The 23,534-nt window shown below is 35.8% G+C and overlaps 1 protein-coding gene across 1 annotated transcript in view; it reads right to left on the bottom strand.

Moving 5' to 3' along the window:
• LOC135076823 (angiotensin-converting enzyme-like) overlaps positions 1-23,534 on the bottom strand; it is a 223,073-nt gene that overhangs the window by 131,161 nt on the left and 68,378 nt on the right. The window contains exon 2 of the mRNA XM_063971290.1: positions 3,313-3,359. The gene's annotated coding sequence lies outside the window, so the exon portion shown is untranslated. The remainder of the gene's footprint in view (positions 1-3,312; positions 3,360-23,534) is intronic.

Below are 23,534 nucleotides of genomic sequence, written 5' to 3'. Positions count from 1 at the left end.
CCTATTTGAAACTTTTAAAATTAAGTTATCAGTTTGAATTTAATTTTCAGCTCGCCAACTTTTGACGTTGTCAAAAATCACAGAAAATACAAGTACTTTTTACCCCACTGCGCCAGAAGAAGGGTTACGTTTTTAAATAAAGCCACCGACGTCAAGCCACCTAGATTTAGTGTGTAGAGTTCTTAAGCTTAACTGACTTTGAATAGTTAAAGTTCTATTTTATTTATATTCATTCTTCAATTATAATGATTAAGTTCATCAAAATAGCTGTAACGACTTCACAAGTCGTAGCGGGGGAAAGAGAGTTACAAATAGTTCCTAAGGCTGGGTTGCACCATCTTACTTTAACTTTGACAAACGTCAAAAATCTGTCAAACTCCATACAAAAACCACCAGTTATCGTCAAAGTTAGGTGGTGCAACTCAGCCTTAGTGTAACGAGTTCGTTTTACACCACGTCGTGTAGTAACACAACACCTCACACGTCTTAGCCGAATTAAGAAGACCACACAGTTTAATCGCCAAAGCCTTACAAATAACTATTAAGAGCAACACTTCCAAGTAAAGGTTCGGCCAAACCATCGCGTGCAGCCTGCGTGCGTGATGACGATCAGATGTCGTGTTGAATTTCTAGCGATGAGTTCATATCAACGCGTCCAGTCATTGGTCGCGGCGATCTACTTATGCACGCGCAGTGATTACCATCGCCATTGCCGACGCGAGCTGCACGCGTTGGTTTGGCCCACAGATCACAGAAACTAAAGGGAGATGTGAAAAGGGGGCGGGGCCGGTGTCGCAGCAATATGCCCAAAAACAGAACACATTGCTCGTGACAGCAGTGATGACAGCAGCGACGGCATAATGTAAACAGTTTACATTGAAATGATTATTCGAACGTTGAGTACTGATACCGCACTGGATAATGAGCACATATTTTGATTACTTTGTGTGTGTGAATTTCTAATGCGATACTGAGTTTTGAACTCAGCGCATCAGTTGGCATCTCTCTATATCTTTATGGTTTGGCCGAAGCTTTACAAACGAACTACTTATTACGAGTAAGGACAACACTTCCAAGTAAGCCGCACAGTAATCTTTGATAGCAACCACAGCTGATCCACGTTCTTCAAACTATGGGAACCCATAACTCTCTGTCCGCAAAGTTCTGGAAACTTCTGTACAAACGGAGTGCTGAAAGGAAATTAATAAACCTTCCCGTGATCACTCAAGGTATTCCGTGTATAACGAGAGATTGCTTAGGCTAAGTTGCACCGCCTAATTTAAACGGTAACTATAATGATAACAGGTGCTTTTTGTATAGAGTTTGACCGATTTTGAGGCGTTTGTTAAAGTTAAAATAATATGGTGCAACCCAGCCTTACAGTGCAAAGCATAAATGACGAATCGGGACCTCATTTTTTTAATAAAGTATTTAAATCATACTATTAGTCCCGTTAACCCCTTAAGCTTAGCTAGATAGCTTATGTTACGAGTGGGTTCACCACAATATCCAGTCAGTCTTGCGATGATATAATATGTATTTGATAGATAGAAATATATAACGTGAAAAGCCGCAACCAGAAGCTACTTTGACTTAAATAAAGTACCCTTTTAGTGAGGTATTGCGTGATCAAGCGTAAGCCCTTTCAATAAAAAAGGCACTCCTAAACTAATACACTTAATCAAAAGTGTTGGTTATCAAATCAACTCGTTCCATCTGTGTGCTTACCATGAGTTTACGTTAGGTGTGCTCGCTAGCGACTGCGTAAAAACATGACATTAATTGTATGACATATTGTGCAGCGCCCATAGCGGCTACTTTCAAGAAACAAAATCTTCATAGAGATTTTTAACGTACTCGCTAGCGAGCACACCTAACGTAAACTCATGGTAGGTACACTGATTGCGTTAAATAAATCAAATTACACGTCTGGTTTCGAGTTGGTTATGCAGTGTATAGAAAACTCATTACAAAACACACAAGAGTTTACTGAATTAAGCTAACTCCGCCCGTGCGCCGTCAATTTCGGGGAAATTCCAACTCCATCCAACAAGTATGAGGAACTCAACAACTCTTTATTGACTGTCCTGGTTTGCTCCTTGTTTTGACAGACTTGGTCACTTACTTTTAGTAATTAACGAGTTTATTTTAATTAATATAAAGTTGAATTTCGGACTGAAACTTCTTAGAATATTTTTAGATAGGAGTTATATTCACTCTGTTTGCTATTTTTCTATTTTTCACGATTCTCGCCTCCTCTTGTGACTTTGATTAAATATTGAATCTTTACAAGTACGATAATTATTATTGAAAATGAACCCCAAAATTCATGATATTGCTTTATTTTTTTTGGTCAGGAAAAATTTTAAGAAAGTTACTTTCAGTAACTTGCAAGCTTCTAAAATCTCAAGGCCAGTAAGTGCTCAAAAATTAATGAACAACAACCCGTTATTATTATAAATTAATTAAAATTTTCCAGTGCTAAATCTCTTTGTCTACTCCAAACATTTCCAACCAGTTTTATGTTGATAATAATGTGATAGGATTCTAAAGCCTTTGTTTTGTAATGATGGACAGGATTTAATATTAACGGTATTAATATCAACGGTTTTAATGTACAAAAACCCTTACAGCTTATGCTAATTATAAATATCGGCTTTATCCATCCTTTTTTTGTCATGTTCGTTGTACAGTCTTTGTATCAACTCACCAGACCATACAATTTTGTTCCTAATCACACACATGCCTATTACTTCGCCTGTATTTGTGTAAATACGGTACAGTCAGCATCAAATAATTTGTGACAACCAAAGTAGCCAAAAAGTTCGCAACACGTCTTTGTTACAATTGGAATAAGGTTGTGTTGTCAACATTTTGGCCAATTTGGGTGTCACGAACTTTTATTTGACGCTGACTATACCAACGGAAAAAAACCAAATACACAAATCCGTCAGATAGTACAATGACCTGCGCCTATAAAACAAAAAAATTACGTAAAAAAAATTTTAATTAAGCTTAGGAAAAATTCGTTTATTTTGCAAGTAGGCTTATAAAAAGCTCTACACGTCCCAATATTATTTTAACCCTACCACTGCTTCAGGATAACTAATGGGCCAGTGCTGAGAAGAAGCAGCACAAGAAACTCATGCCCGTTTTCAATCCCTAATTTTTAAATGATCCCTATGGTAACACATGACAGGAATTTTGTTTTCATATATCATTTAAAAATTACGATTTATGGTGAAAACGGGCATCAGTCACTTTACTACAAACTTGCATCTTATTTTGAGGATAGTAAAATTTAATGCTTACCAATAGAAATGCTGTTGAAGATAAGCAACAAGGAACCACCGTGTAACCTGAAACAAAAAGTAATAATTAAACAAAGATCCACAAATTCCAATCTGCATTGATATCTGAATAGCCGTTTTATTGTAAAATATTGTCTGTTACGCGTGACTTCTCAATAACACTCAATTAAGATAGGAATGATTCCAGCCGCTGCCCGTTATTGACTTTATTGGATAAGTCCCGCGTACCATTCGTTCATGTGCATTTCAATCAAGTGTTCTCTATGAGTGATGTTTTAACAGATTAAATAAAATATTAATTGAATTTTATTATTACTAATTTAAAAGCGCAATATTTTTTTCTCCTTCTTTTTTTTTTAAATATTCCTAGTAACACAAATATTTTGTGGTAGTAATTTGTTATTGCATTAATTAAGTACTAATAGTCCCGTTAGCCCCTCGTTCTAAGCTAGTTAACAGTTACTAATGAATACGGGCGTAAGTGCGTCCTATATTAATTTATTTGTTATTAAAAAACTTAAAACATTTATTTTCACTCATAATCAGTTGAATAAATTGGTGGGTTTTGCAAAATGTTTTTATTTCAATACCATTTTACCACAAAAGCACGGAAATATTAGTGATATTGTTTTAGAACCACTAAAAATAACAAATAAACCGAGTAATCTACCAAAATGGTTCATTAACTATTATGTAACGAAGTTTGATATTGAGTAAACAAACTAGTACAAATTCATTACAACAAATTGGCACAGTCATTATGAGCAAAAATGTGCCATATTTTATGTCATTTTGCTCACGCCAATACAATTCAAGGACGCTATATTTTTTTAGTAGTCAAAGTCAACATTTCTTTATTTGTATAGACTATTTATTTAAATTGTACCAGTAGTACAAATCGTCAAATATTTTGCTCTTAAGGAGCCTCTACATGTCTCAATCTTTTTACCCTACCAGGCGCTTCGAGACTAATATTTGGCAAGTGCTGAGAAGAAGCGCCGCAAACTCAGTCACCACTGTCTACCGGTTGATATAAATAAATAGAAATAGCAGTAGTAGGTACATGATTCAGTGTGCCACCTCTATATGTAATACTGCTACTTAATACTATATTATTATTTTAATAGGTACAATGACAAACAGTCTTTCTTTCGACGGCCAATCTCATAATGACTGTAATTCCAACATTTTAAAAGGGCTACGTTATATTTTTGTAAAATAATAATGTAAACCGGCCAAAAAGATAGTTGGAAACAATTTTAGAATAATTATTTATCTAAAACTTTTGGCAGATTCATAATTTTTTTGTTAGTCCTCCATAAAACTTTACTTTAATCGGCTTATTCAAAATTTCAAATTAATAAAGTCAGAAAAAAGCTTGTGTATTTAGTATTCTATGCCAATGAGAAAAAGGTACCTACTTAATTAAATATCATTAGGTCTATTAAATTTTACAACATTTTTATGACCTTGATTGAAAAAATAGTCTGGATAATCTATTTATCTGAGAAGTAGAATTTTTAAAACTCGATCAAATAATTTTATTACATTAAAGTAAAATAAAGGCTAGTTTCCAACTTCAACGATAAAATCAGACCATGTTTGAAGATGCAAATCGAGCAATAATTACTTAAGAATCAAAGATCTGTTGGCATGTACAGACGACAGCTTAAGCTAAACACAGTGGCGTCTTAACTCGTTATAATATAGGCTATTTTGCAAAAAAAAAAAAAAGTCTATAATGTGTTGTCGACTGTACTTAAAAATTACAGTTTTTAATCAATGTCACGTCAATCTCCTACTGTCATTTGTTTATTTAACGGGAACGATATTGAAGGCTTTATCTGAGATTTTATAACGTGCAAAAGTTTTCAAATGGAGAACGAGGCCAGTGCGAATCCATGTTAGTCCAGTCTCCGGACTTCGTTTGTTTTTGTTTTTTCGTATCACATATCGAGCTTCGACTTGCCGGCTTAATTTGCGGGAGTATAGGATGCTTGTATGTTCCTTGCCTCAAAGACTCACGGTTCTCAATTACAGTCTTTTTGTCACCACATAAACTATTTATGACCATACTCGTAGCCTTGATTCAGAATACTATGGTAATAACACTCCTTCTCGCGCAGTCGGGTAAAGACACAAATTTCGATATTGAGAAAATTTACATGTGTAGATTTACTTGTTGGCATTAAAATTTACTGTTTTCATCAAGTGATATTACGAGTACATCATCTAAGAAGACATTTTCTTTTAACTAGTTTTTCCCCTGCTGATTTATTGTTACTAGATGAGTACCATAAATAGGTATTTCTAGAAGATTTCTCGCCCCAAATAGGCATTTTGTTTGGTCATATAGTAGAGGATTATACCACAGGTGTACGTTGAAAACAGCTGGCTGGTTCACAATGGAGGTTGTGTTGCATATGCTATTGTAACGGACCTAATTGCAAGTGTACCTACTTGAGATACGTGCGGAGAAGTATTGTGTTCCCATTGTCATTCGGATGATCGCTGATGTGAGCAGAAAAAACACAGATCTAATTGTATACCAGGCTCACGACTAATGAATTATTGAGATAATTAGATCGATGTAAATGATGATTTTGTTTTAAATACTTAATCGCCAAGTGAACAAAAATCTATGTTATAAAATTAAATACGAGTAACAACAATTTAAATATCCATGTACCTAGTCAGAGTAAATGAACTAACGTGGCACTTTTTTATCTAACAACTAATGCAAATAGACTTCATCTAAGCTGTCAGAAAGTCAAGAGATCGCTACACAGAAAAAGGTAACTGAGAAATAAAGAAAAGTCTAAAAATACATCTCTTCTGATATCGTAAATAGCGTATCTGTGTTTTCCTTTTCGAAGAATTCTCAGAAGGTTGGCAAAATTGCCGCTCTCTTACAAACTCCCACTCGTATTCAGAAAGTTTGTAAAGTTCACTAGCTATTAGGAAACCCACTCACAAAAAACTTTATTAATTTGATGTTTATTTGCAAAAAATATGTAGAGGCACTAGCACATAAGCTTATTACAACTACACTACAAGCCAACCGCATTCGTACAAAAAGGAAACAAAAATAAACTCCACCGAAATGAACCCAACGTGAACATTTCTTACGTTAATAAGATTTTTTGACACTAAAACTGTTTGTATAGGTTCGGAAACAGTTAAGGACTAATTAATTCCAAACAGTCCTGTACAAACTGTACCCCTTAATGTGAAGTCCTTTGGCAAACTGTTTTAAAGACTCCGAATATAAAGAACCCATTAAAAATTCTACTTTACCATTTAAATGTCAGTATGTCAGTCTCTTTCAGTATTTAACTTGCTAGTCACCAGTCTGTTTGTAACCACGACTGTAACTGAATAAGCTCTAAATACTCATGAAGAACTACTTTACATTGAATGTTCACATTCAGACCCGTAATTCTCTATTGTCATTTGTTAGCTATTATTCAGGTTTTTAATTACAAATTCGTCTGTAGTCAATGAACAGTAATTTAACTATTATTATTTCAACTAGAGGTTCAAGTAGACGAAACAATTTTAATCAGCATTTTAGTGTAGGCGATAACAACTATAATTGCGAACTATTGTCTGCAGATTAAGGTATGACGGCTTTAAGGACTCAAGAACTCTACCAAAGTAACCTTTAATTTTCTCAATATCAACAAAGGTTAAATTTCAACAAGTTCAAAATTAGTTAACCTGCTGCCAACCGGCCAGTCTGGAAATGCCCATGTTCATCAGTGGATGTCCTATGTCTGGAATGATGATGATATTAAAGGGTCGTTAAAATCAATCCGAATCAGTAAGTAACGGAGTAGTAGTTACTGATTCGGGTAACTACGAGTTCACTACTCCCGCAGTCCCGAGTGAACCGAACCTCTGCAATCGTCCGTGATTTCGTGAGACCAGCAGAATTCGAAATTTGAATACGAGTGGGCTTCAAAACTTGTTGCCGAATGGGTACACTTTCATGGAGGGAATTTTAACAAACTTTTCAGGAATTCGTACGCCAATCTGTACAGGTACTTCAAATGTGTGATTGAAACGGATAAATAGCTGTTTCATAATCAATTAGAAAAAAAACATTATAATCCATAATTATGAAATTATGACAAAATTAATGACATAATGGTTATCTCCATAGCATGCGGTACGACCGCCGAAAAAATGTAAAGCATTAAGAATGAATTTCATTATTCCATATTGAATGAATGAATGAATTTATTGTCAATTGAGAATGTAAATGCTTCTAAAATAAAGTTAGAACTGAGACTAAAACGGGACATTTATTTAGTTCGTCAAAATTGAATTAGAATAGAACAAAGTAATTAAAATAAGAAAGGAGAGCAAGAGTTTTTAGGTGCCTTCGTATCTTTAACCCCTTGCAAGTCAATAAGTCAATGACATCGTTTTCTTTCATTGAGTGTGAAATCGCGAATTATCACAACGAGTTTAAGAAGCATAGATAATCGGGCGCAGGATACGGGCGGGTGTCGCACGGATGCGTATGAGTGACGTGGAGAGCAGTTTGTTTCATCAACGTAATAGAAGGTACGAATGAAATGATAAAACAATTGCATTCTGCGAATAGGGGGCACGTTTGATTAGGTGCATTGCGCGTCATTGCATTCTAGGCCCTGAAGGAATTTGGCAGGTCTTTTGTTAAAATATTGACTGTCTTCGGCCAAATAAAATAATTACTAGCTGTTCCTTCGATAGTGTGGGTAGTGGAAGTTGATATATGAAATAACGAGTGGACTGTATAGAATTAGTACCTAATCTATTCGATATTTACAAAATGACAACAAAGTGAGACCGTTTAGTATGAAGTAGGAGAAGAGAGTGCGTCAGAGCCGTTTTCGTCGATGTTCGCTCGCGAACCGAACATTGCTCGTTTGTTAGCCGAACCGAACGCTCGCCGCCTGCACACTGCTCCCTCCGGTCACGCCGTCTGCGGGCAATGTTCGTTTAAGCAATTTATCAGCGATAAAATTGAAACAAACCTAAAACTAACTATATTTATTCAAACACATTTTCTTATACACAACTGGAGAAATCATAGGTTGCTGTACAAAATTTCAGCCTATAGCATTCCAAATTACTCTACATTATTAAATTGGGTAGGCTTCACCCCTTTCCATTATAGTGTTGATCAAAGGTTACCTTTAACTTTTTCCAAGATACAATCAATCTTCAAAACTCATCGCCATAGTGCTTAACAATTAAACTGAGTTACTTTTGCATGTCAATTAGTAACTTTAAAACATAATTAAGTAGGTTATGTTTTAACGGTAGGTTTGACCAATTTAACGAAATAAACGTAGACTGAGTTGCACCACCTTATTTAAACCGTGACTATAACCATAACCGGCGTTTTTTGTATGGAGTTTGATAGACTTTTGACGTTTGTTAAAGTTAAAGTAATATGATGCAACCCAACCTTAATCGTCAGTCAATCAACCTTGAGATTAGGAATGTGACAGCCAAATGGACTTAGATATCGATAACCGGGGTAAATGCCGACAGATCGGGGATTCCAATGCGTAGCCCATTAGAAGCATGGCTTAAGAGATGTGTCGTGAATTCGCAAAGGTATATTGGATTAATCCTACGCGAAACAAGGATCGATTTCAGTGAACATAGCTTAATAAACTGTAATCCTGTATTCAAAACTAGTATACCGTTTGACGGTATCTCTGCTCTTGTGTTCATTGTTACAGGATCACCCAGTTGTAGACGTTCATAGTAAGGTTACATTGGGAAAAATTATCCATTGATACCTAACATCATCATTTCAGCCATAGGACGTCCACTGCTGAACATATGCCTCCCCCAACGATTTCCATGTTGATCGATTGGTACAGGCCTGCGTCCAGCGCCTTCCTGCTACATTTATGATGTCGTCGGTCTCGGTCCACTTTGTGGGTAGACGTCACACGCTGCGTTTTTCAGTACGCGGCCTCCACTCCAGAACATTGCTGCCCCATCGGCCGTCACTTCTGCGTACTATGTGCCCTACCCATTGCTAGTTCATCTTGCTAATCCGTTAATTGATACCTATATTATATTAGAATCTTCACGCATATCTTAGCTGAAGTGTGTGAAAAGGACCTCTTAACTCTCAGGTAAGTAAAGAAACGGGTCGAGGCAAAATTAGTGTCCTAATTGTCTTTTTTCTATTAGGTAGGAAACTTTAATTATACCCTTCCAATTTTAAGCACCCAACTAATACTGTTAGTAGTATTAAATTTTACGACCGTGTTATGAAGCTAACTTGGAAGTCGAATAAAAAAGTCTGACCCAATTTTAACTTTTCCGAGTATTCCAAAAGATTTTCTTTCCAACTTGATCAGGTTGGTGGACGCAATAATTTCTTTTCGAAGATTTGAGGGACTTATTTTTATTCGTATTTACCTTCACCTTATCCCTTAATTTTATAAAGCCTCCTTTCAGTTGTTTATATGAGACAAAATCCACAGTGACATTTGGCGCTTATACACAGGGAATTAATAACCAAGGGCTTGCTATTAATCGTGTATGAATATTAGCCATGATATGCCGCCTGACTATAAGCCATTTGCCAATACCTCTAGTGAATTAACAAAGTGGCACTATAGTCAACACAAGCGTAACGACATGGCACCTTGTACAATACGCTCGCTTCGATCAAGTCAACCCAGCAAGCGTGGCACTATGGGATACTAGACTACGCTCTATCTCCAAGCTTTGTGGCTTGAGCATAAGCGTAGTGGAATACGCTCTATTGGGAATTTAGGTCACCAAAGTCACACACTTCTATCAATTTCAACTTAAGCAAGTGAAACAGCGGAATGCAAAAAATAATCAACTTTTGAACACAAGATGTTGATGTACCTACTCGTATAGATCGTTTCATCCACGAAGACGCGCCCCACCATTCTTCCGCTAATGTTTGAGTGTTATCGGTACACGCTAAATTATCCATGAGTGCACACAAACACTACAATAATGACGCTCGGATTGCTCGGATCAAACTCCCCGCACCCCGCGCTTCCCTCGACCAAAAATTGGTAGGGCGCGTCTTCGTGGATGAAACGATCTATAGCTATTACGTAACCACATAAACTACGGTGCCAAACTTGAACAATACCTGTGTATTGTGCCAGTAATAAACAATAAATTTACTGCTTTCTCGTGTCTCCCAAAAGTGATAAACGTTCCGCACAATAACAGTAAATGAAATGAAATAATTTGAAACACAATACAGGTTACTGCCGAACTAATATTGGGAGACCGTAAAATCCAGGTTATATTTTTATTAGAACACAATCTTGATAGAACAAAAGTTATGATTTTATTGGCTGCTATTCCGTATAATTTTATGTTCATTGCTACAGTTAATAGCCATTCATTCTTAAAGTTACTACCTGTTTTGAGAAGTTTTGTAATGGCCTCGACTGGAATGAGAATTGGTATTGAAACAGTTGCACTAAAAAACATGAGTAATAAAAATCCAAAGTTAAAGTTTTCTTTTAAGTTCTATAAAGGTGGACCGACGAAATCATAAAGGTAACTGGAAAGCGCTGGACGCAAGCCGCTAGCAACCGGGTAACATGGAAAGCATTGGGGGAGGCCTGTGTTCAGCAGTGGACGTCCTATGGCTGAGATGATGATGATGATGATGAAAGTTTTCTTTCCTTCTATCTACAGACAGATAACAACATCATCGAGATAAGCTAAAAAAGTATAAAATAACAGATTTGATGACGTAAGTTAGGTACATCTACAGTATGTTTTATATTCAGAGCAGCATCCAAAACAACTCGTTGAAATAATCCAAGAAAGTATTATAATAATGTCATCCGTTACGTAGAAAATATTCGCATGCGACAACGCCTCGCCAACGCTAACAATCGTATTCTCCGATAGACAGATATGTTATTGGAAATGCAATCGAGATCTGAGAGAATTGAATTATCTGCATATTATGGAAATAGATTATGTATATTGCATCGTAGGTCGTTGGTAGCGTAATATGGTTTGCGATGATTTATGTTTCTTGCTTTATGCTTTATTAAATGGGAATAGCGTTGTATGTCGCTGGTACAGTACGGTCAAAAATAATAAGGCTGGGTTGCACCATCTTACTTTCACTTTGACAAACATCAAAAATCTGTCAAACTCCATACAAAAAACACCGGTTACCGTTATCATAGTTACGGTCAAAGTTAGGTGGTGCAACTCAGCCTAAGATTCATTATGAGGGCGTTTGGCGAAAAAACCGTTTAGAAGCGCTTGTAAGTAAAATGGGGATCGCTAAGCGGTAAGCGCTGTCACTGCAAAAAAAATGAATGAGACACTTTGGAAGTTAGCAAACGTGTCCTCAAAAACAGCCGTAGTGATCGCCATTTTGCTTTCAAGCGCTTTTTTCCGTCAAACGCACCCAATGGCAGAACATTGTGGTATTTGCCAAATTCCTAAAGCGTCATATTTATGGGCTGGTGTCTTTATCTATTTACTACAAAGCCTACTTTTGTCAATAGTTCATAATAGTCTCGAAAACAAATTCATTGGTTATTTTTATTTGCGAGACAGAAACTAATAACCAAGTGCTAGATGGGTTCTCGCTAAGAAAATTGGTTTCGTTTTCCAATCAAATATTTCTAGCAACGTCAAAACAATGTTTAATTTGATGAAGCCTTACATAAAATGGTTCCAAGGCTTCTTCTTTTACTTTTAGAGCTTTTCTTACTATTTAATTTGATGTGACCTACAAAATCTAAGTGGCTGATTTGTTTATTTTCTGGCTGTCGTAAATATTTTGCTCGAGTGATAAATTTGATTGATTGAAGTATAATTGTGTAAAAACTTGAGCAGTTCTCAAAGAAATAGTTTTTATTCGCCACAAAAGATAATTTATCGCTGTTCTCACGTCAAAGGCCTTCAAATGAAAGCTAGAGACTGGGATAACTGGATTGCATAAGAACTAGGCTTCAAAAAGGAATGCAAATGAAGGAGCTACGAGGCTACAAAGAGCGCCCGTCGCCCGAGCCTTCTAAATCCATCGATTTATTTGCATGACATAGACAATATTTGCAGACTGGTGTCGGTGGCATGAAAATAAAAACAGATTTAAGGTTTACTTATAAAAGTTATTGTGTAGGACGAACTTACAATAAATAAGAGACACAGTAGAAATGAAAAGAAAAGCGGGCCTTTAAATCCATCAATTTATTTACATAATTATCATAAATAGGTACAATATTTGCAGACTAGAGTCGGTGGTATGTTATTATACACATACAGCTTACCTACTTGACATTAATAAAGTTATTGTCTAGGATTTATAAATAAGAGGCTTAAGAAAAATCAAAATATGATTTTGGAAAACATTTTATGATACCGAAAGATTTGAACAACAAAGTAATTTTGATTACTTATTTTATTTGAAATTTTCTTCACAACCAAAGAAAAGAACTTTTTCTTCTAACAAGTAACTTGTAACATCAAGGATTACCCCGATGCTGATGCTACACAATTAGCTCAATCGGATCGACGGCTTACCGTGCCTCCCGAAGCACACTAATTGCTATCTTATTAATAACATAAATTAATCAAGCCTCGACTTAATTGAGACATCCAAGAAGATTAAGTTAAGTTGAACCGAACGAACGATAAAGGCGTTTAAAGTTAACGAGCGAATAACTTTATGTAAAGACATCAGAATAGCTAAATGTAGGATCTTAAGTAATAGGAATAGGAGCTATTTCGCAACAAAAATGTAAAGCTTGATGTGCTATCGTCCGTACAAAAACCCATCAGACTCACCTCTAAACGTAGGGACGAGTCTTGAATCTAAAACATCCGATTTGCTAAATAAGGTCAACAAACAAGATACTCCCTTTATTTAAATTGAGACAAAAATCTAAGGAAATAAGGCCACCTCCACCGTGTTTGCATAAATACTTTGCGTGCATAATTTTATTGTTTGGAAGATATTCTGGAACACTTTAAAGTACACATATTTTCAGAGTGAGTTCTTTATAAATTTAAATATTTACACAATGCGGGTCTATGAGTATTCATAAAGTAATTTCTGGAAACAATTCTGTGACAGACACATCATAGGCGCTCTTATCAGAGTATCATTTTTGTCAGAACGTTTTATGCCACCAACTTATCAACAATATTATATAGCATTGTTGTGTTCAGCAGTTGGAGGTAAGATAGCCAGTTCCTCTGTGGTTAAGGACTCCGGGTGCAGCCCGACCTTCGACCTATTCATCGTCACTTTCTATCAGAGATGCAGGCGAAGGAAGCTTTGGCCTGTGGCGTAGTAGATACAAAAATACGTCTCAGCAATCATCATTAACTGCACAAAATAAATATTAAAATATCAATCATTTAAAACACTCACCCATAACTTCTTAACCGCTTCGTTCAACGTTATTTCGATACCGCCAGCTATACATTAACCTAGATAAATAACTTCATTCCGTTATTATCACGTTACTATAACAGCCACATCATTTTAGGATACCGATTTAGAAACCACTTATTATTTCAAAAGCTCACACATGCGCCCTAAAAACCTTTATTTATTCAACAGACGTTAGATGATTTGGTAGGTCGTAAAATGGATGGGATGATTTGGCACGGACTATTTTGATTTAAATGTTCAATCATAAACGGAGCCACTACAGTGCGCCCATTTTTCATTGTAATTTAATACTTGAATCAATTCGATTGTGCACAATTTGTAAAAATAAATTCACCAAAAACCGATGTGTATTATCAAAATTTAAAAAAAATCTAAGATACCTCTACCTTAGATTTAAAGTAACCTCCATAATTTCTACTTTGCTGCTATGGTCCTCTTTGTAGGGCACCCAAAAGGCGTTTGATTTGGTTGGTGTGGATCAAATCAGAAATGAGGAGATCCAGGAGAACGAAAGAACAGATTGTTAATTTTACTTAAATAGAGATGTATTTTACTTAAATACTTTCTTTAAATGGTGGTTCTTATGTCATTTTCGGTGTATGAAGAACTGAACCTTCTGCTCTGCCCATACCTCTACTAGGTATATTTATATCCCGATTAATTGCGGTCTCTTTCGTAATATAGTTAACTGCCCATATTTACTAGTATTTACGTTGTTAGATACGCTATTATTAGCGTAAATGGCTTTTAAATCTTCGATGGAGTTTTCTGATATCGGACCACCCAAGAATCTTCATCAACGAAATGCGTCATGCAATAACATAATCAATGAATCAGTCTTAAGTGACTATATATTTTTAACCGAGTCCAAAAAAGGACGAGGCTCTATGTTTTTTTTATTTATAAAAATTAATTGAAGTTTTAATTTTTGCATGATCGATGACCAAGTGCCCTTATGGTTCACGTGACGTACTACAGCTGCAGATCCTATTACTGGTTTGAATTCCACTAAGGCAATTGGTAAGCACGAGCAATAGCACCTTTAGTCATTTCATTTTTTTTTTTTTCGGCCGTTTGGTGTAGTGGTTCGTAACGGACTACTATTCCGGAGGTTGCGGGTTCGATTCCCGCACAGTACAAACATTTGTGTGCATGAACATATTTGTTTGTATTGGACTGGGTGTTTTCTATGTATAATAAGTATGTATTTACAAAAAAAAAGTATTTAAGTATGTTTATATCCGTTCTCTAGTACCCATAGTACAAGCTTTGCTTAGTTTGGGACTAGAAGCGCAGTGTAAAATGTCCAAGGATATTTATTTATTTATTTATTTTGGGTAAGTGAAATTCATACAAGTAGGTGTTTTTCTAAGCAAGTCTAAATAACCAAGCTCTGCTTAGTTTGAAGCTTATTAAAGTAATTGGTGTAGTTTATTATTTTCATTTATTTATAATTCGCCTGCAGTTTAAAACAACAAAATAATCAAGCCAAGTGCTTTATAATTGTTTTGTTTATAAATGTGCAGTAGTTCTGATTAGTTTAAAGCTAAAATACTATGAGTAGCTAATTGATGTAATAGTCGCAACAATTTATTTAATTTTAAATTTAGGATAATATTATTTTTTTGCCCGCTGTTCAGAATAACAAAATAATTACGAGAATTGCTTTTAAAACTGTTTTGTTTATTAAGTAGTGATTTAGATGACCAGCAGAAAGGAGAATATTAGGCAGAGTACAGTCGTCAAATAGTTAGTGACAGCCAAAGTGGCAAAAACTTGACGTTGACGTTGACGTAAACACAGCCATATTCCATTGTAACAAAGACGTATTGCGAACTTATGGCTATTTTGAGTGCTATTTGACGCCATCGTCTCGATCGGTGCTATGGTATTGATTTAGGATTTCACCGAACTGTAAGACATTGGCTCAATCATAAGGCTTTCAAGGAGGATCGCAGTTCATAGCTACAAGCTCTGTTATAGATATCAGTGTCCAAGGTCTTACGGTTCTAAGAACTATTGATCAGAATTGGCTTAAAAGCCTTCTACAATTGGGCAACTATGTTTTCCTTGTTCATTTGGTATTCTAATAAGCACATTCATCACATCAGATGTAAAACTCACTCTTAGTTCTACGAAAATAAGAGCTTCTTTTGCTGTGCAACAACAGTTGTTGGTGGTGTCACGTCGAATCATAAATGCATGGACAGTCAGCGTTAAATACACTCAACATCAAATAAACCGCACCTTCCGCGACGCGAACTTTAAACATTTTCTTCTGACACAATCATGGTGCCCCAACAATATTGGTGTTATTTGAAAGCCCAATAAATATCCTTAAAGAAAAACACATTTAACTTCTTAATAAATGATTAACATATACCATAAATGTGACTTGAAAAAAGACCCCACTTTGGGCTCACCTCTGGGATCAATTAGACCAAATTTCATGGTTATAAAACCAAATAATGATCACACGTGTCCTCTTTAACAGATGGATAGCGATTAATCCCAACTTAACAGTTTTGTAGCCATAAAAGTTAGCTTAAGCGTAACTACCTATTTTTTGAAGAAGTGACTCTAGATCCTTCTAAAAACACATTTTTGGGGTAAAAACCTTTCCTTTAATGAAATGAAGTTTAGAACTAGGCTTTCAAATGCAACCAATGTTGGTGAGAAGAGGGGATGCATACGTTTGAGAAGTGCTTGTTGCGGGAGGTGCGATTTATTTGATGCCGAGTGTAGTTCGTGACACCCAAAGTGGTAAAAAAGTTGACAACACACTTACATACTTATAAGCGCCCTGGAAAGGGCCTAAGTACTGAATAAAATAATTTTCTATTCCAATAGACAGTTTGACACCATACCCCAATAATTCGAAACCACAACTGTTTTAAAAAGACTCTTCAAAACATTCTGGTCTTAAAAACCTAATTTATTTTAAATTACCTGTAAATTTCGATTTTTGTTCAAATTGTAATTGAATAAAGTAGTTTAATTGGGTTGACAAAATAGTGACGTCACTTGCTGGTAATGTCATACAAAATCTATGGGAGAGTTTCGTTTTGACAGTTTTAAAAAGTACGTCAATTGACTGTGGTGTCAACATGTCTATTGTAGTAAGAAAGAAAAATTCTTTGATTCAAACATAGTAAAGACGTGTTGCGAACTTTTGACTTCTTTAGATGTCACGAACTATTTGACACTGACTCTACAATCGATTGTATTTATGAAGCAAGCAAACAAAACATTATGGTATCAGTGTACCTACCATGAGTTTACGTTAGGTGTGCTCGCTAGCGAATACGTCAAAAATCTCTATGAAGATTTTGTTTCTTGAAAGTAGCCGCTAGGGGCGCTGCACAATATGTCATACAATTAAATGTCATTTTTTTACGCAGTCGCTAGCGAGCACACCTAACGTAAACTCATGGTAAGCATACTGATGTAATTGTAATATTATTAAGTACTATTTTGTTACATAAAAGTACTTATGTACCTGGAAATACGCAAATAAAGAAATTTGATTTCATTTGATTTGATTATAATCTGATGCGCTGTCTACTGTACCCAGTCTTACATTATTCTTCAAGTCATCGTATGACTAAGTAGCCGGTTTGCTTACCTGAAACAAAAAATATTTAAATTTGTACACTCATAGACTAATTGAACTTTTAACCTTAACGTTATATGCGTTCATCATTCACATAAAATCTGTGTTCTAAGTTTGCCATTAGTATGAAAGGATTATTTACACCTTCGCCTCATCCTCAAACTTAGCAATCAGAGTTTTAAACTTTCGCGTTCCATTTCAACTAAAATAGAAAGACACGGGTCTTGACGCGACGTTTATTAATGAGTTACATTATGTACTCACGGCTTGACGTTTCGGTGATCACAAGCAGCTTGTGACCCGTGTCTTTCTATTTTAGCAATCAGGGAATGTAAAAATTGATTTTATTCCTCCTGTTTAATTTAGCAACGTATAATATACGTCCTATCCTACTTAAAATACGGACTAAAGCTTTCCCAAATATTATCAAGACCACATAGCTACTTTCGGTCGTTTCACATTACATACATGTAATATCCATCATAAAATATTTTATTAAAGTCTGTTATAAGAGAAAGAAACCTACGATTAAAAATCTTCCATAATATATAATTGTTTGTAGGAAAAAGGCAGCTAACGGAAAAAACATAGAAACGCCTAAAGACAAGAAAATTGAAATAAGTTCAAAATGGAATGGAATCACAATAAGTAAGTATGAAAGTTTCATTCAAATTTAAGCACAGATTCGAGGCTGCATTAACAATTGCCTCGAATCTGTGCTTAATTTTTTGTTTAAATTGTTTGGATATCCATACTTTTTAAGTACCTGGATATAACAACTCTATGTATAACGGAACTAAGATAAGTGCTTGTTTTACCCAACTCAAAAAATGCTATTTAAATCATTACAAATATTATCAGTTATTTTCTTGGTCAACTTCTTCCTTGGACGATAATGTATAAAACAGCATCATCATTTATACAGGCAATAATACATCACGCCTGCTTCCACACCTTTTCCGTTATAAGATAACGTTCATCAGGGTTACCCCACTCATGTTTCATGAGGTAACTCGATAAATGCTGTCGGCATAATATGAAGTTCTATGATAATACCCTTTCCTTTGAAATTTTATTTTCTGCCAGATGGAGCCTTTGAACTGTCTGCGTACTCAGATTTGATATTGAGTACACTTTTGTTATTTATTAGGTGATGTTCATTTGTTTTATCAAAGGGAATTATTTACGCAGTAATCTAAGGTAAAGTCTACTTACTTTACTTAATTTGAGTGGGTGTGGGTGTAACTATATCACAGTCTCGTTACCAGACTTAACAAGCCGTCATAAGGTTGATTATGCTTTGACACTGACACAAAAGAAGTTCTGTGGTGACCACAGACCGGAAAACTCTTACTCGGTTGAACGAAAATATGGTAAAGATCACGGGAAGCACCTGAATGCAGGCAGTGTAAAACTGGTCGTTGTGAAAATCCTCGCGGCGTAAATACATCTATTGTTTTGCATTGTTGTGTTCCGGCAGTTAGAGGTAAAATAGCCAGTCCCTCTGTGGTTGAGGATTCCGGGTGAAGCTCGCTTCCACCTTCGGGCCTGATCGTCACTTACCATCATGTGAGACAGGCCAAGAGCTTCCTCGTTGTGGATAAAAAATAATATCAATGTATAAATGTACATTGATATGTAATAACATATCAATGTACATTTATATAATATCTACTAAATAACTGGATTCAAAATTAAACCCCTCACGATAGGGGAATACAAATTTAATTAAGTCTAACAGACCGTGCCAGAGTAATAATACTCAAAAATGTTCATTATGTAGCTGGTAGCGCAGTCCTAATTCATTAAGACGAGCGTTCAGGCGGAATAGTCACGAAATATGAGCAATAATAATTAATTAATGCAGAACCCAATGCAGCGATGAGCACGAGGGATTAAGAACTTTAATAAAAGAGGTATAGAGTCAAATTTCAAAAGTGGTAACTATGCAGCAAGTGCAAGGCAACTCCAGGGAAAAGTGGTACAAAATAAGATGCACGGTGTAAGCAACTTTGACGGAAAACGCTGAGAAAATTGGTGGAAGAAAATAAGAAAAGTTTTTGCCTCAATGATGAGTGAGAGGTACTCTTTTATCCTACGTCAAAAAAGGAGATTAAAATTATGAATCGTAAGTATCAAATATTGAAATCACACAATGTCCAAAACAATAATCTAGTAAAACTTCCAAACTAACAGACATAAAATATACGAGGAGCCACGAACTAACTAAATACGTACCTATGTAACCCATGACTATTAACAATGTCGTATGTGAAAAACAGCAACTTTACAGGAGAGCGTTTCAAAGTTTAAATTGCTCCTATTTTTGTACTTATTTTAGGCAGGGTTATGAAAGTTTAGAGTATTACTATGAAAGTTATTTATGTTTAGGACAATATTATGAGTACCCGGTATTTAATGTGTAAATATGAGAAAAGTCACTTGTGACCTTTTTAACGGAGTTATACTAATGCTGATTTGTCATATCTACCAGAACCGACATTGTTGCTTGAACGAAATTTGTGATTACTTGTCGGAAATGCCACTTACGTCCTTGTTTAATTATTTATTTATGATTATACGTATGTCGTATGTAAAAATTACTGAAAAAAACACAAAAAATCTATAGAAATTATAATACAGGATGTCCCAAAAAGTAGTGTCAAGCCGAAGCCCAGAGGTAGAGCATCACTAGGGCTACCCAAATCACCGTGACTTTTGATAGTTTTCAAGTTATGATTTTTTTTACAACATACAGGATTTTAGTTTTCATTCGTGTTATGGATGTAAATACTTCTGAATTAGCTAGGCCTAGTATTCATCTAATAATAATTAAAATATCAGCCATGTAACTTGACTATTTGCGCCACAGTGGCCAAAAAAGTGCCTAAGCACAGAAATTTAAAACAATCATAACTCGAAGACTATAAAAAATCGCGGAACATACATGGGGGTGATTTGGATAGCCCTAGTGATGCTCTACCTCTGGGCTTCGGAGCTATTGAGTTAAGCATTATGTCACGTATAATGTTTCCAAAGATCACACTCCCACAAGAATGATGGGCAGACGCACAGGGCTCATGACTGACTTCATCAGAAGAACACTCACAAAAAGGAGACGGAACTAGTTTGAATTCGTGAAACTTAATTTTAAAGTTGCCTTGCCCCTTAAGGAACTGCGACAAGCAATAGTCGATATCTAGTCATCGCCTAGATATACGTTCGCGTACATTCGGGAAGAATTTATATAATTGATGCGGTTGACGCCCTTTGACTGAAGTATCCCATCTTTTTTGCCATTCAGTAATTAATTCCTCTTCAATGACTTGTCGGGAATCAAATAATCAGCTTATTTTAGAACGATCGCGTTATTGAAGAACTTGGAGGTTATATTTTCCCGTGATGCGAAGTACATAGACGCACGCTTTTGTACCTTTTAGTCGACCGGCAGTACACCAGCCAGGACTAGCAGGGCTTCCGTGCTCACAGTTCTGTAAGATTTGCAAAGAAAAATCAGTGCAAGGCGTTGACTTTGGAGTAATTTCCGTCGAGCGGCTCCTATAGTAGCTCTGTTGGCCCAAACTGGTGCACCATAGCAAATGGAGCTTAGACACGTAGCCACGTATATTATTCGGAGCATTTCAAATGATAGACCCCACGTTGAGGTTGATATGTGACTTAGAGCATAAAAGTTTCTTTGGTGGTGGAAGTGGTGACGGTACCGGTGTTTTAACGGCGCTAGTAGCATTAGCTTCCTTTACTGATAATATCTCGTCATCGTCATTGAATACATCACTAAGTAATTCCTGCATTTGAATCAATTCTTCTTTAAAACTCGCCGGTATAGGAGACTCTTGACGAACTAAAAATAACTATAAAAAACTATAAGTAGGTAATTTAAATTATGTAAGGCCCGAATTAAAAAAGTATAGTTTATAAATAAAAGAAGGCATAAAAAGACATTTGCAAATTCATGCGTGCGAACAAAAATTATTTATAACAAACATGCTTATTTTATTTTACAGTCAGTCAGACAGTCAGTCAATCATCGTCATACAAGATACTAGCGACATTTTAGTATTTTACAAAACAACTAACAATGGCTAACAAGTTACTACCGAAAGTTTAACCCATTTGTAGAACGTTATAATAATGTCGGATGTGGAGCTACCGACGTTTAAATTATTTAAGAAACATTCAATAACGTCGAATATGGTACTTCTGACATTTATCCCATTCAAAAAAAAGCTTAACAACGTCGTATGTGGTACTACTGACATAAAGTGTTACAAAAATAAGATTAACAATGTCGGATATGGTACATCCTACAATTTTAAGTTATGTGTTAGGAAATGCTAATGCAAGTTGGTATTACATTCAAAATTATTTATATTAAATACAACTCCCGTAAAAAACAAATGACAACACGACGTCCGTTCATCCCGCTAACATAGCCAAAAGTGGGAGATCGCACGCGCTCACCCGCCTCCGCGCACCGCTAAATACGTCGGGAACAACTATCCGGCATTGTTAACGGACTATCTAGGCAATATCCGACATTTTTAATGTAGTTATCTCAAAAACTATGCATAAAATCATATTTTTTGTTTCACCTGATGATAGCTTTGATTATTTACGCACAAATTATCAAATAAAATGAAAATGGCAATTTTGCAGTTCCGACTATGTTAATAGTCATGGGCGGTATGGTAGTTAACATATGTATTTCTCCGAAAGTAGTAAAAGGTCATAGTTATTTATTTATAACTGATTAACCTGTTTTTTTTATATTAATCAACATAGTATCTTTTTATTGAAAACTAATTTATTCGCTTTTTGTATCCGAAAACCGGATACAAAAAGCGAACTTGCCATATGGCATTCTCCTGCAGTCAACCTTTGGGCCAAGTAAAGAGTCTAAATCATATTTTATAAAGAGTATCAATAAAATCTTTATTCAAAGTCAAGCGTCATCAGTTTAATTGCAAAGTTGAAGAGTAAAAATGGATCTGCTCCAGAAATCTAATGACAGCAGGCCCTTAACTTGATATTGGATCCTGCCGAGTGTCAATCAAGTTCAAAGGGCTCAATCAAAAGCCTTGTGCTATCAGGGTGGGATTATCGCAGTTATTGCGGAGATGTTTTCGATAGATATAGAGAAACAAATACATAGTATTGTATTCCCCTTGATAGATTCGCTAAGTTTAGAGAAGAAACAAAAATAATAGGATAAGACCAAAGACCTATGGATACTACTGGACTAGATAAGCGGTTAAGAATTCGAAACTGTGCGCGTGCGCTGGTTACCTAATTAATTTTAATTGCGCGCGTAAATAATGGCAATGATTTATCGGTGGAATCAAACGATATTGGAGAATCATTCTTTCCAATTGATAAAGTTCTACATGTTAAGAAACTGTATAACTACATGACCAAAGGAAAAACATACTTGTTTGAATCTTAATTTATCTCTTTATAGACTCTACAGTTACACATTCATAACACCTGTGTACTTTCCATGAGATTACGTTAGATTTGCTCGCTAGCGAGTGCATCAATAAAATATATGAAGATTTTAGTTCTTAGAAGGGACCGCTAGGGACGCTATACAATCGGTCATGCATCTTATATATTTTTTTTAAGCAGTCGCTAGCGAGCACACCTAATGTAAACTCGTGGTAAGCACACTGATTGTTGAACGTTCATCATCATCAACATCAACAGTCAACACAACAACATCACAGCAACCTCCACTAAAGTGGAGGGTTTTGCCATAATCCCCACGCATGGCAGGCTGGTTGGCACGCCGTGTGGTGACGGCAGAGTAGAATACATTTGTCACCAACCCCTACTCTTCCCGCGGGTGTCGTAAGAGGCGACTTAGGGCCTACACATCGAACAGAGAACGGGCAGCAGCGCTCTCTGAAAAACATCAATCTTTTAAACTGCGTTGAACGTTCACTATAGGTATTTAATTACACATTGGAAACGAAAATATTTTTAATATTACTTAACTCACTGTTGTCACCATACAGCTTTGTAATATTTTCAGTTGTGAACACAGCTTTAATACCTACTATCATTAAGTCGTAATATACTCGTAGAATTATTTGATAACTTTTGGATTACCTACTAACTTCGTTGAATGTGTGCTTACAACTTTATTGGT

The sequence above is a fragment of the Ostrinia nubilalis genome, chromosome 12 (genome assembly GCF_963855985.1).
Source record: "Ostrinia nubilalis chromosome 12, ilOstNubi1.1, whole genome shotgun sequence".
Lineage (NCBI taxonomy): Eukaryota > Metazoa > Arthropoda > Insecta > Lepidoptera > Crambidae > Ostrinia > Ostrinia nubilalis.
The sequence above is the reverse complement of the archived record's forward strand: the minus strand, read 5'-3'. Positions and strand labels throughout refer to the sequence as shown.